At 38.4% G+C, this 13,195-nt stretch overlaps 1 pseudogene; it reads left to right on the top strand.

Annotated features, from left to right (window-relative positions):
- The first annotated feature begins 7,104 nt into the window (after nucleotides 1-7,104).
- LOC112803286 (pentatricopeptide repeat-containing protein At3g26782, mitochondrial-like) lies at nucleotides 7,105-12,549 on the top strand (annotated as a pseudogene).
- The last annotated feature ends 646 nt before the right edge of the window (nucleotides 12,550-13,195 follow it).

Raw genomic sequence — 13,195 nt, 5'->3', positions numbered from 1 at the left:
TAGGGTTGGAATTATTCAAAACATCCGATCACAAATTAGTATAGAAAGAAAAGAGTAGTTTGTAGCAGGCTCCTACCACTTATGTGAAGCTTTAATTTCCTTCTACTTTCAGTTACCTAACTTGAGAAGGGGTTACATTAATTCATCTAACCTTGTATTGAATAGAGAACTTTATGTTTATGGTTCTTGGTGACGAACTACCATTTCAAATCTTTTCTTTCAAAAATTTTTAAAAGAACTTGTATGATCGTGTGAAAATAGAATCTTAAACAAAATAGATCATTTTTATTAACTAGACGATTTCATCTATTCTAATAGACACATTTATAAGGAGGTTAGTTAATTAATTTTTACTTAATTTAAAAAATTTCATGTTAAATTAGAAATAAAAGAATTATTGTTGTTTATTATTAGATTTTGAATAGTAATTGTTCATACTTGTTCGAACACTAAGGCCTAGGACCAAATAAGGCCAAGAGGCCCGATCCATAGATTAGCCTCCCCACGCAACCGACCTCCTTCCAAGAGGCCGGATTCTACAAAGACTCCACTAAAAGGAAGTCTGGAGTCAGATTAGCTGGCAGATAACACTTATTCAAATAAGTAACTGCCCCTAAAATCTCTCAACCCACTTCCACGAGTAAATCTCAACCTCCCTAAGATAAAAGGAAAGTTATCCTCCTTAAAAGGTGGAACCACTCCAACGGTGGTTATGGGTTCACCCCTATAAGTACACTGACAACCCTCAAATATCTCGAAGTTCTTATACTCTCTCAACCTGTTTAGACCCTTGCTGACTTAGGCATTGGAGTGTTTTTGCAGGTACCACCCCCATTCTTTCATACACGCAAGTCGGACGAAGGCCTCAAACGCGAGACCAAGCCTAAAGGCCTTCTTCCCAAGACGATTGGGCCAACCTCGCGAGTCCAGTCCATCAATCTCCGGTTACCCAACGTAACATGGCGCTGTTGTCGGGGACCTGAGAGATCATCAGTCAATGGCGAACAACTCACCCGACGATGGCCACGCCACGACCGATTCAGAACAAGAAAATCTGAACACAGGAAACAATGAGGCAGACATGACTTTCCACCAAGAAGCGAATGACCAACAAAAAGAGGGTACCTCTGGGATAAAAAAATCCAAAGGTAAATTCCTCTGAAGGGCGTGAATCAAGAAAGGAAGGATCACCCCCATGCAACTAAACTAATGGGATTGATCCACGGCCACCAAGGATGTCTGGAGCAGCTAGAACAGGAATTACAACGACAACAAGAGGCAGAAAGAAACCTAAGGGAAGAAATAGAGCGACAAAAAGAGTTAGAAGAAAAACTCTTGAAGCTAGAATTTTCCCTTAAATATCGGAACTCTCGTAGTGACCGAGAAGATTCACCCTTAGGGGAGGACGATCCGTTTAGTGAGGACATAATGAGGGAAAAAGTTCTCGGGAACTTCAAGAGCAGTTTACAAGCCAGAAAAGAAAGTAGAAAATAAAACAAAAGGGACACAATTTATAATACCCAGCACAGTACGGATTAGGGACGGATCCTCCAAAAATTTCTTGGTCTCAAGATGGGGAGGCTCCCCCCAAATATCCTCTAAGACAGCTACAAAAGCCTGCTCAACCTCGTCCAACATTTCCCAAGTGTACCTAGATACCACTATGTTCTTCTGCCATTCTAAAGGGAAACGGGGCTCACCATTCTCATCCAAAAAGAAAGGACGAGCTCCTTCAACAGCTCGGATCTTAAAGAAGTAATTCTTAAAATCGCGGAAGGACTCATCATACATGGAAAAAACTTTATGTCCCTGAGAAAACCTAAAAGAAATCTAAGAAGCTTTCTTTTTGGTAGTTCCAGGCTTGGTCAACACAAACAGATACAGAAAAAGAGTTTGAGAAGGCGTAACACCAAATTCGTGACAAACTAACTGAAAAATCTTAATGAAACCCCAAGAATTTGGATGAAGCTGAGATGGGGCTACATTACAAGACCATAACAGGTCGGTCTCAAAAGAAGTAAAGGGAAAGGTGAAGTTCATCTGGCTAAAGAAGAAATCATATGCATAAAAGAAGGGACGCTCCCCCTGGGTCGGAACAGGAAAGCAGACCCTTTCATCAGAATCAGGTGCTACCAATTCATAGTTGCTTTCTTGATTCTCACTACTACATATTCGATGATGTTTCCTAAGCTCTACACAGAATTCCGAGTTAGCTAGAGATACACACAGCAACCCAAGGGAGTCCAACCAGTCGGACATCCCCTCAGGAACCTTAGAAGATGCCTCGACAATATTTTTGCGAGAAGACATGGCCAACTAATCCTACAAACAAAAAAAAAGGAAATGGATTACTAAACCAAAATGCAAGTCCCAGGCAAAAACTGAAAGCAAGAAAGAGGGAGGAAGTTACAGCAAAGAAACAGGGAAGAGAAACCATTTTTTGTGAGAAGTTCAAAATGAAACAAAGAAACGGAACATTAAAAGCATTAATGAGGTTATTAAACCCTCGCGCATTCCCAAAGCAAGGAGATGTTCATTTTCAAAAGTAAAAATTCAAAAGAAAATGTTCCGCATTCAAAGGAGAACCCTACAAGGAAGAAGTCGATAAGATGCTCGAGTCCGGCTTCACCATAAAAGGATCGAAGTCCTAAAACTGAAGACTCAACCTCAAATAGAAGATCGAGCTTGAGCAGGGGCACTGTTCATACCCTGGGTCGAGCTGTCCGACCCGGGATGTTCTACTGATAAGTTGACCGACCTCTTCAGGTCAGGACAAATCCGACCTCTTCTCAAAGAGCTCGGCCAAATCACCAGGAAAGTCCAAAAAGGGCCCAAATGGAGGACCGCGCCCCAAAACCTAAGATAGCTCAAGCCTACAGGTAGAAGGGTGGTTCCCTTGAAGATAAGAAGACCTCACTCAAAAGATAAAAGATAAGATAAGATAACTAACTTATCTTATCTAAGAAGGTCACTCCTCACCATTATAAATACACTGTAGCACCCAAGTATAACTCATACTCTGATTCTACTAAAAACCTGCTTAATACCCTTGCTAACTTAAGCATCAGAGTCCCTTGCAGGTACCACCACCCTCTGGTAACGAAGGATCAGCACCACCACCAAGTCCAACAAGTCGGACACAACAACTCCGACCAGTACAGAAGATCTCGTCCGAGATCGACCTACAGTTTCAGGTAACCCTCGAAACAGCTACTGTGAACCTTTTAAAAAAAGTTGCCTACATTTCTTTTGGCAAAACATGTGGTCTTAGGACCGTGGCACAAGATCCAGTATCCATCAATGTAACAACTTTTGTTGGTTGGTCATAGACGGATGTTTTGACCTTTAAATCAAAATGAGGATGAGGAGTACCATCAATCTGTTTCATTCTTAAGGATCCAAGGTATCCAAGTTCTTCTTCTGGGAAATTTGATCCTTTAGGAATTTTGTAGTAATGGAGGCTATGGGTGGTGCAAAGGAGGATATAGAAAAGATTGATCTCTTTGGTGGGAGGTCTTCTTCTGAATCAAAATCTTGGAAAACATATTCAGTTTCTCCAACTTTAACTTCTTGTTCTTCAAATACTGATTCAAGATCTTCTTCATCTCCAATGGAAGCTGCATCCATTAAGGACTGAAGCATTTTTATCTCCTTTTTTGTCTTATGGGGACATGACTTAGCAAAATGTCCTTGTTTTCCACAGATGAAACATCTGTTTGACTTAGTTTGGGGCTTCCTTCGCTTGAAATAACGGTATTTTTGCTTCCTTCTTCCCCTTCTAAATGCCTTTTGATGAAAAGCTTTAGTTGGTGATTGCCAATGGGTCTTTTTCTTTGGCTTGCATTCACATGTGCTTGGCTCCTTGCATATGATCTTCAGATAAGATTTATTATATGCTCCTTTGAGTTTGCTCGAATTTTTACTGAGCTGTTTGAACATTTGTTGTTGTTCACACAATTTGTCAAGAGCGGCTAGAGCAAGTTGGTATATTTCTCCAATGGTAGTGGTAGCCACTTCTTTGCGAAGAGCCATCATCATTCGGTGTAGCTCTGGCTGGAGTTCATCTGGGGAAGGATGCGATAAAGACTTGTTTAAGTGGCGGATTATTATTTCCTCCAAGAGGATAATATTTAGCAGCCATTTTCTTGTAGTGTTTCTCCAAGTCCTTTCTATTGAGTGAACAACACTTCATTTCAAAGTATTCTTGAGAATTCCTCTTCTGAATGATTGTAATGTCTCCCAGGAATTCTTGGTGTATTATTCCTAGAAACTGTGAAGAGGTACCATTGATGAGCTGGAGTCTTTCATACTCAGACAGGTTATTCACCCATTCTTGGAGGTTGCCAGTCATCCGATTTATGAAATCTGCAAGGACTTGTCTGCTTGAAAGGTTTGGATTGGCCATGGTGGTTTCAATCCAAGCACTGAATTCATCTAACCTTTCTTTGTACCTTGCTGGTGGGATATCTTCAAAGGTGAACCATTTGTTAGAAGTTTTAACTTCAAAGGACCCTGTCTGTGTATGGCTAGATTAAGCTGTTGGTTCATCTCTTTCAGAGGTTATTTCTTCCTCTTCTTCTTCTTCTACAGGGTTGACCATGGCTATTGCTGAAAGGTCTGCTTTGTAGTCTTCTTCAGACCAGTCATCTGTCTTTTCACTGGTTTCAGCAGTCCCATCTTCAGATTCTTCAGTGGTTTTTTCACTGTGTGATTGATTGTCCAAAGAGATCATATTAATTGATCGTCCTGGGGCAGGTGACCCTTCTTTGATGCCTTTATCTTTTGTAGGAACATTTTCTTCTCTAAAAAAATTTCATGGTTTCTAAGGAGGATTAGGGTTGGGTTGATGAGAAGGCTGAGACTGAGATGAATAACTCCGCCCTTGGGGAGAGATGGATTTTTTAGTGTTTGCTTGTCTGGCTAAATGGTAGGTGGATTTGAAAATAGAATCATAATCTGGGGTTTCTGGTGGTGAATATGTTAGAGGGAACAAAACAGGTAAATATGAAGAATATGGTTTAGGATACATGGATAATGGGTCTATAGCCAGTGCTTGGGGTACAACTGCTTTGCTTTTGTCCATCTCAATTTGTCGAAGTTGAGCCTTGACTTGATCTAGTTCTCTATTTTTCTTATGGAATTCTGGGCTAAAATACCTACTATCAATATAGGTCTTGAGTTCTTGATCAAGTTGAAAAGCTTGCTCAGATAGTCGCTTTCTGAGTTCAGTAACCTGTTCTGCCACGGAGCCTATTTGTGCTGAAAGACCTTCAGTTTTTTCTACAAGAGTGTCAAAGGTGTGATCAATTCGGAGTAAGACTTTATTTTGGATGACTGCATTGTCTGTATGCTAATTAAGTACTTCCTCTTGAGGAGTTGTTGCTTGATGTCCATGTGGAGTAATTCATTGAGGAATCACATAAGGTCTTCTAGTGATTTTCTTTTCATCAGTCTGGGTCACCAGAGGTGGGAATTCTTCCTCATATGATTTGAGAGTGGCAATACATGGGATAGTATTGACTGACTGATAAAGATAATCCATAGAGCCTTTTCTGGATAATCTTGTCTTCCTGAGTATTGATCTCTCTTTGACCATTAGAGCTGCTTCATCATCATCAGGAGGCTCAGGTCTTTTAAAGGAGCAAGGGGTTAAAAATAACTTCTTTTTCTTTTTCTTGTTCCTTCGTCTTCTATCATAATCCTCATCATCAATGTCACTCCATTGGTTAACACAGTCACAATCAGAATCACACATAGAGGAATTAACATCCCAAATGAAGTGGCCATTTATATGAGAAACATAAACAGGTTTTTCGTTCTCATAAAAAATGCACAGGTGGATCATGTTGGTACTAAGTTGTTTGCACCTGAATAGGAGAGATCATATTAATTCTTCTGAAAGATGATCCTCGCAGTGAAGTTTGTTTGGTTATTCCATGTCTCTGAAAAACAGTGGTCACCGTTCCATCACTATTATGCGTAATAGTTGGTGGTGCTGTAGTATGACATCAACCTATTTTTTTGGGAAACCTATTATCCATAAAATTTGTAACCACTTACGATATATTATTTTTTGCAAACCAAACTATAAAATTTATAACAACTTTTCGTGTACTAATTTTTAAAAAATCAATGAAGTTTTCAAAATCAAGTAAATTCATTTCAATTATTTTTTTTGAAACATTCAAAATTCATGTCAAAAACACATCTAAAATTAAATAAACAACATAAACATATTTAAAATGATGTATTAACACATCTAAATTATTGTCATTGTAATTCTAAATTACATATTGAACACAGAAAAATTAAACTCAAATACACATCCAAAATTATAAGAATGCACTCTAAATATTTTATCAACACATTCAAAACTCATGTAAAAAAAACTTATATATATACATAAGAACATAATAAACAACATAAACACATTTAAAATTATAAGAATGCATTCTAAATATTTTATCAACACATCCAAAACTCATGTAAAAAAAACTTATATATATATAAGAACATAATGAACAACATAAACACATCCAAAATTAACTATAAACTTATATATGTACATAAGAACATAATAAACAACATAAACACATCTAAAATTATAAGAATATAATCTAAATATTTTATCAACACATCTAAAACTCATGTAAAAAACTTATAAATACACAAAATAATAAGAAAAGCAATTGTGTCAGAGAATGCGCAAAGAAAAACTCTATGGACAAAGACCCATCCAAACTTTAGGTACATTTTTGGCGCAGACGAACAGCGACATGGCTAGAATGAAAACCTTTTGAGGAAGAGATAGTGAGATCAAGTGTAGAGACTTGTTGCATGGAATGAGAGGAGACAAAGAGAGAAGGGTAGTAGAGAGAAACAAAGGAATCTGAGGATTTGATGAGGTAAGGATGACTATACTCTTCTATGTTGCCATCGTTGTGGAGGAAGTTCTGGAAGAATGAGTTTGTAGCCAAAAGAGAAGCGAGAAGGTTTTCATAGAAGAATTTTGGAGGGTCAGGGAGCACTTTAGAGTTTGCTAGTGGGAAGTGAAAAGGGTGTTCATCATCTAACTGTGTTGTGTTTGCCATTATCTGGATCTACATGCATGCAGCGACTTTGAGAGGTGTTGATCCCAAATGGTTTTATAGATGGAAAATGCTACTTGTAATATATTAATAATTAAATATATTAAATTTGAAACATAAATTTAAAATTGAAATTAAAATTTTAAATTTCAGCTTTATTTAGTTTATATTTTAAATGTGTATTTAATTTTAAAAGACACTAAATCTATTTATAATTTTTAGATGTGCTTGTTTTATTTTTTTTAATTATTGTAATAAAAGACTGAATATTGTACAACTTTTAAAGGATACCTAATTGAATTGATACTATTAACATATGTATAAAACTATAAATTAAATAACTGTCCAAAACCAAATAGGCATGACAAAAGCTTAACTAAAACAGCAACAACATAAGTAGATGCAAGCAGAATCAACAATACAAGCTTAATTAAAGTTTGGTTTGTTCTCATTTCCGATCAAAGAAGCTATTGGAAGTGGGATCATCCCACACAAGGGTAAATCCCCATAATAATTCCTGAGATTTATGCGATTACCTAAAATTGTTTTAGAGATTCAAATTTTTTTATAGTGAACCTCCAGATAGAACTCCGGCACCATAGTGATCACTGTGTCATTTCCGGTGCTGACGTGGCTAAAATTTTACCACACTGAACAATCCCAAAACAACATCGTTTCGAGATTTCTTTTGCTAATAGAAAGCGTGATCAAATACAAATACATTCGGTCATCTTCTTCACTGCCATTCTTCCTCTTCTTCTTTTTTTCTTTCTTTCTTCATTGATGGAGCTACTCCAGGATTTGGTTTCTTGAACTGTATAGCTTGCGATAACTACAACGATGCTGAAGGACCAAAGGATATCATTTGCTTTCCCTCATTGCCGACCTTGCATGATGCGGCAACTCCCTCTAGGCCCTCCGCCCTTCTCCTCCATGTGCAAGCTTTCCCTTATTCCCAACCACAACACTTTCCCTTGCTCCCTCAACTTTGCACTGGAAAACAGACCCATCAACGGGCTTTTGTCTTTTCTTTTGAATCGGATCTCTTTGTTTCGTCAACACTAGTTGATATGTACTCTAAGTGTGGCCATTTGGAAGATGCTCAAAAATTGTTCGACGAAATTCTCCAAAGGAATGTAGTGTCTTGGACTTCAATTATTGTCGGGTATGTCTAAAATAGTTGCACTGCTGAGGGCATTTGCTTGTTTAAGGAGTTGTTAGTTGAGGAGAGTGAGAATGTGGGGTGTGTTCAGGAGGAGGAGGATGGTTTTGTGGATCCGATAATTGTAGGTTCAGTGCTTTCAGCTTGTTCTCGGGTGCGCCAGAAGAGAACTACTGAAGGCCTTCATGGTTTTGTGATTAAGAGGGGGTTCAACGGGTGTTTGGGGGTTGGGAACACGTTGATGGATGCTTATGCAAAGTGTCACTACAAGAAAAATACTATGTACCATCGAATTTATGGTCGTACGTTAGTAGCACTATTACCAATAGATTTATCGGTGGAATTTAAAATGAATTCGTTGTGTTAGTAAGTTAGCTCGGATTTATTTTTTGACGGAAAATCCACGTGCAATATTTGGAGGGAGAAAAGAAAAAAATTGGCATGATTATTATCGTCGGATTTACCGTTTAGGTATATCTGACGGTGACCTTGATTAGTAAAATGAGTCGTTTTGGTAACACGTAAAGCTTTACCATCGGATTTATTCGCCAGTAAATCCGACAATAATAGTGCCCTAAATTGAGAGCGCAAACCCTCTTCTCTCTCATTTTGAATTCTCTCTCTCTCTCTCTCTCTCTCTCTCTCTCTCTCTCTCTAACCCTCTCGGCTCCCTCTCGTCTCCGACCACCGCTCCGTCCACCAGCGTTGTTTCGTCCACCAGTGCCACCACAATCTTCTTCTTCTTCATTTTTTTCACCGTTCGGCTCCACCAGAACACCATCAAACCACCACCTAGCCTCTCCGCACCACTCTTCTTCGCAAACCAGAACCTCTGTCACCGTCAGAACCACCATCCATGAGCTGCTTCTTGCCCTATTCGCAAAGCTCAGCCCCTACCTCCAATGCTCTGACCAACCACTACACCTCCATTCCCCTTCTCTATTTTTTCCCTCCTGTTTCTACATTTCAGGTTATTCATTAAATTCCTTTTCAATTCTGTTCTACTTAGTATTAGCTTTAGGTTGATTTAGTTTATTAGCTTGAATTGTTTGATTTTAGTGAATTTAGATGGTTAAGATAGGTTAGAATAAGTTACTAGGTTGTGAGACTGCTGAAAATGTTTGAGTTCCCTTTGTTGTTGATGGATATGTTGTTGAAACTATTTAGTCGAATGATTAATTATGTTTGTTCATTGCGTTAAGGATGGTTTTGCTACAAAAAATTGTTGCTGAAATATTTAATTATGTTTGATTGTTGCTTGTTTGGAAAGGCCTTAACTTGATAAATTTCACTTTTTGAATTTAATTTTCTAATTAGGATTTGTTGTAGTTGCTGAAGTTGTAATGTGTTGTCTCTGTTCTTGTGTTCACGACCTTTAGATTTGAATGGTTATAGTTGATTTGTTGTTAATTTTCACTTTATTCTGATTTTTTGTTGTTGATGTGATGAGTTTTATTGCTAATTATTTGATTTGAACTTAAAAATTAAGTAGTATTCTCTTTATTAATATGATTATTGATGTTGAATTTTATTGGTATTTTCTTTGTAGACATGACGACAGGTAGAGGTGTCGACGATTAACCTCATGGTCGTGGTTGTAGTTGTGTCATATGCGATAGGTATAGTGGACCAGATGTTCATCATGGCCCCTAACCCAAACTACGTGCCTCCCACCACCTTGACGACGCCATCTCCATCCACTTAGGACTCTACTACCTCGGCCACGCCTCCTCCAGTGATAGACACTGTGGTGCCGGAATCATTGCATAGATCCCAGCCAGGTGATGCCCATCCAGCCCCTCCCATCGCACAGATGACCATTTGGCCTGACGGAACCTTGACGTGAGTACTATTTTAACTCTTTTAGATGTAAACCATTTTAGTTAGTGAGCTTATTTTGGTTAACTCAATGTTCTAGTTTTAGTAGATTTAGTTTATTAAGATAGGTTTGATTTAGGTTGGTTTAGGTTTGTTAATATAGGTTTGATAAGAACTGGTTCAATTGTGGCTGTGAATGAAGATTAAATGTGTGAATTGTTGGTTTCATAAATGTGAAATTGAAATATGATGAATTAATTCCTAAAATATGATGAATTAATTCCTGAAAAATTGTTGGTTTCATGAATGTTGAGGAAAGATTGGTGGACTGTTGTGATTGGTAGAATCCTTGAAGGGTGGTTAAATCCGAGTTTTAGGGGAGTTCTGTCAAAATTTCTAAAAAAACATAAATCCTAATAGTACTTTATGATTGGTTTGTTTATGAATCATTGATAGATTTGCGCTGAACAACAATGCATGTACTCAGCAGATGACTAACGTCATCAAGATGATGTACGACCATCCGTGGCCGAGCTATAAGAAGGCCCCAGCTGATATTAGAGACCGATGGTTTCAGAAGTGGGCGGTAAAAACTAAACATTCACAATCATTATTTGGTTTATATCTTTTATTTTGCTTACCACATTAGGTTTCGATTAATTAATTTTAAATGTTTCTTTTGTGTAGGAGAAATTTATATGGGACATACAACACAATGCCGTCATCTGCAAAATTTTCAACCATCGGATGGGCAGGCGGCTACAGCAAATGATGGAGGACAAGCGTAAAAGGCACAACCACCTCACCACCTGGCTCTGCAACGACGTCAAGAAGGCCTTGTTCATTCACTGGGAGATTGATGAGGGGTTCATGCATCGCCGTTTCACAAATCAAGTAAACAGGGCATCGGATAGGTCGCCGAAGTACATCGATGGCTCGACAACTTTCATGAAGACAAAGGCCAGAATGGTATATATACAACTTCTCTCATTTTGTTTTTAAGTCATGTATAATATATGATATATAATGTAATTGTAACATATTGTTTCAACATGCGTAGTCTAAGTTGCTAGAACGCGAGACAACAATGGCTGAGACCTTCAAGTATACCCACACCTTGAAGGAGAACAAGGAGAGATTTGCTTATCAACGGTCTCATGATCATTATGTGAGTATAAAAGTTGTGATTTTAAATATTTCAATTAACTGTACTAATGTCATACTAATTATAATAACATGTGTTACACAGGAGTCCTACACACAGAGACTAGATGCTGCAACTTAGCATTCTCAGGGGAGTAGGGAGGATGGAAGCCACTCTGCCACATCAACCGTCGATCCTGATGCGGTTTGGAGCGAGACCGCATTTGAACCATATAAGTACCGCATCTACGGTGTGGGCTCATTATTCGCCAGTAGCCTCCGCACCTCCGGCTTGGGGCCTGTGTCCGCCTCTGTCACTAATCGTACTGTCGATCCCGAGGATAACTTCGATTTGAGGCAGCCCGCGAACTTCATGATAAGGATCAGGAGCTGCAGCAGGCTAAGGAAAGCTATCAGGAGATCCTCACATACGTAATGGACATTGATAACATTAAGCTGCAGTGGAGGTGGGAACTAGAGCGGCTGCAGCAGATAGAAGCTTAAGTGGCAACTTACTATAGTCTCAGATGGGAGCCAATGGCACTGCTATAGGGGCTTAGACATCACCGCCTCATCAAGATCCAGGAGATGACGACGACGACATCCATGACATTTAGTGTTTAGGACTTTTTATTTGAAATGTTTCATTTATTTCTTTGTATTTGAATAATAATTTATTTGTACACTTGTTATTTGAATAATCATTTTATTCGAATAATTATTTAATTTAATACAATTGGTTTCAATTTTTTAGAATTTGTCTACTAGTTGTGGAAAACATAAAATTAATTAAAAAATCACAAAAAATAATAAATCCTTACCGTCGAATTCACCGGAAAAAAATTCGATGGTAACGTGGCACGCATCCCCAATTTATGGAGCTACATTTACCAGCGGAATTAATCAGACGGTAAATGTCTATCAAAATTTCGATCCCAGACCTTAATTTTCGTTGACAATTCTATCGCAAGTTAGCGTTAGACAAGAAAATCTGACGGTAAAAATTTACCGTCGAGATTTATACCGTCAGATCCAATCCGATGCAAAATCTGATGACAAACTTATTACCGTTGGATTAGTTTCATTTTTTTGCCAATAAATCCGACGATTTTCGGCGTTTTTCTTGTAGTGTGTGGGGAGATGGGTGTGTCAAGGAAGATGTTTGATGGAATGATTGAGAAAGATGCTTACTCATGGAACTCTATGATTGCTAAATATGCACAAAATGGATGGTCAGATGAGGCATTCAATGTTGTCAATGGTATGGTGAAGAGTGGCAAGGTCAGATATAATGCTAAGACATTGTCGACGGATGAAGAAGAAGAAAAGCATAGATAGAGCCTTTGCAAATTTGAGATTAGGGTTATAAATTGGGGGTAGGGACCAAATTAGATACAAATTGGAATGAGTACACGTTAGCTAGCCATTGCAACTGTCCAACGTGGCAAAATTTTAGTCACATTAGCACTTCGACAGCCGACTCAATATTGGAGATGACACAGAGATCACTATGGTGCCCGGAGCTCTACCTGGAGGACCACTATGAAAAATTTGGCTCTCCAAAATAATTTCGGATAATTGCGTGAATTTCAAGGATCGTTATGAAGATTTACTCTGCGACACAAGGAGCCAAACTCTCACTCTTCCTAACAGTTGCATCTACACAATAGCGCGTTGGCAAAAATTTGGGATTGCTGAGAATGAGTTAATTCAGGTGATGAAGTTAGGACTAATTTGTACCTCGGAGGATCCATTAAGGAGACCAAGCATGGCTGAGGTTGTCCAGGTCCTTGAGTCCATTAGAAATGGATTGGGAGCACACTAAGCCACTTGCTAATTGGTTGTGTTATAGAAGCAGCAACACAAAAATGCTTTTTCATTCATTTTTATATTGTCATTATTTTTTTTCTCTTCATAGAATTGGGTACATTTTTCAATAAAAGGCGTTTGTTTCATTCCATTGTCTCAAGTGTTTTCAAGTGAA

Source organism: Arachis hypogaea, chromosome 5 (genome assembly GCF_003086295.3).
Source record: "Arachis hypogaea cultivar Tifrunner chromosome 5, arahy.Tifrunner.gnm2.J5K5, whole genome shotgun sequence".
Lineage (NCBI taxonomy): Eukaryota > Viridiplantae > Streptophyta > Magnoliopsida > Fabales > Fabaceae > Arachis > Arachis hypogaea.
Note: the sequence above shows the minus strand (reverse complement) of the source record. Positions and strands in the feature narration are given on the sequence as shown.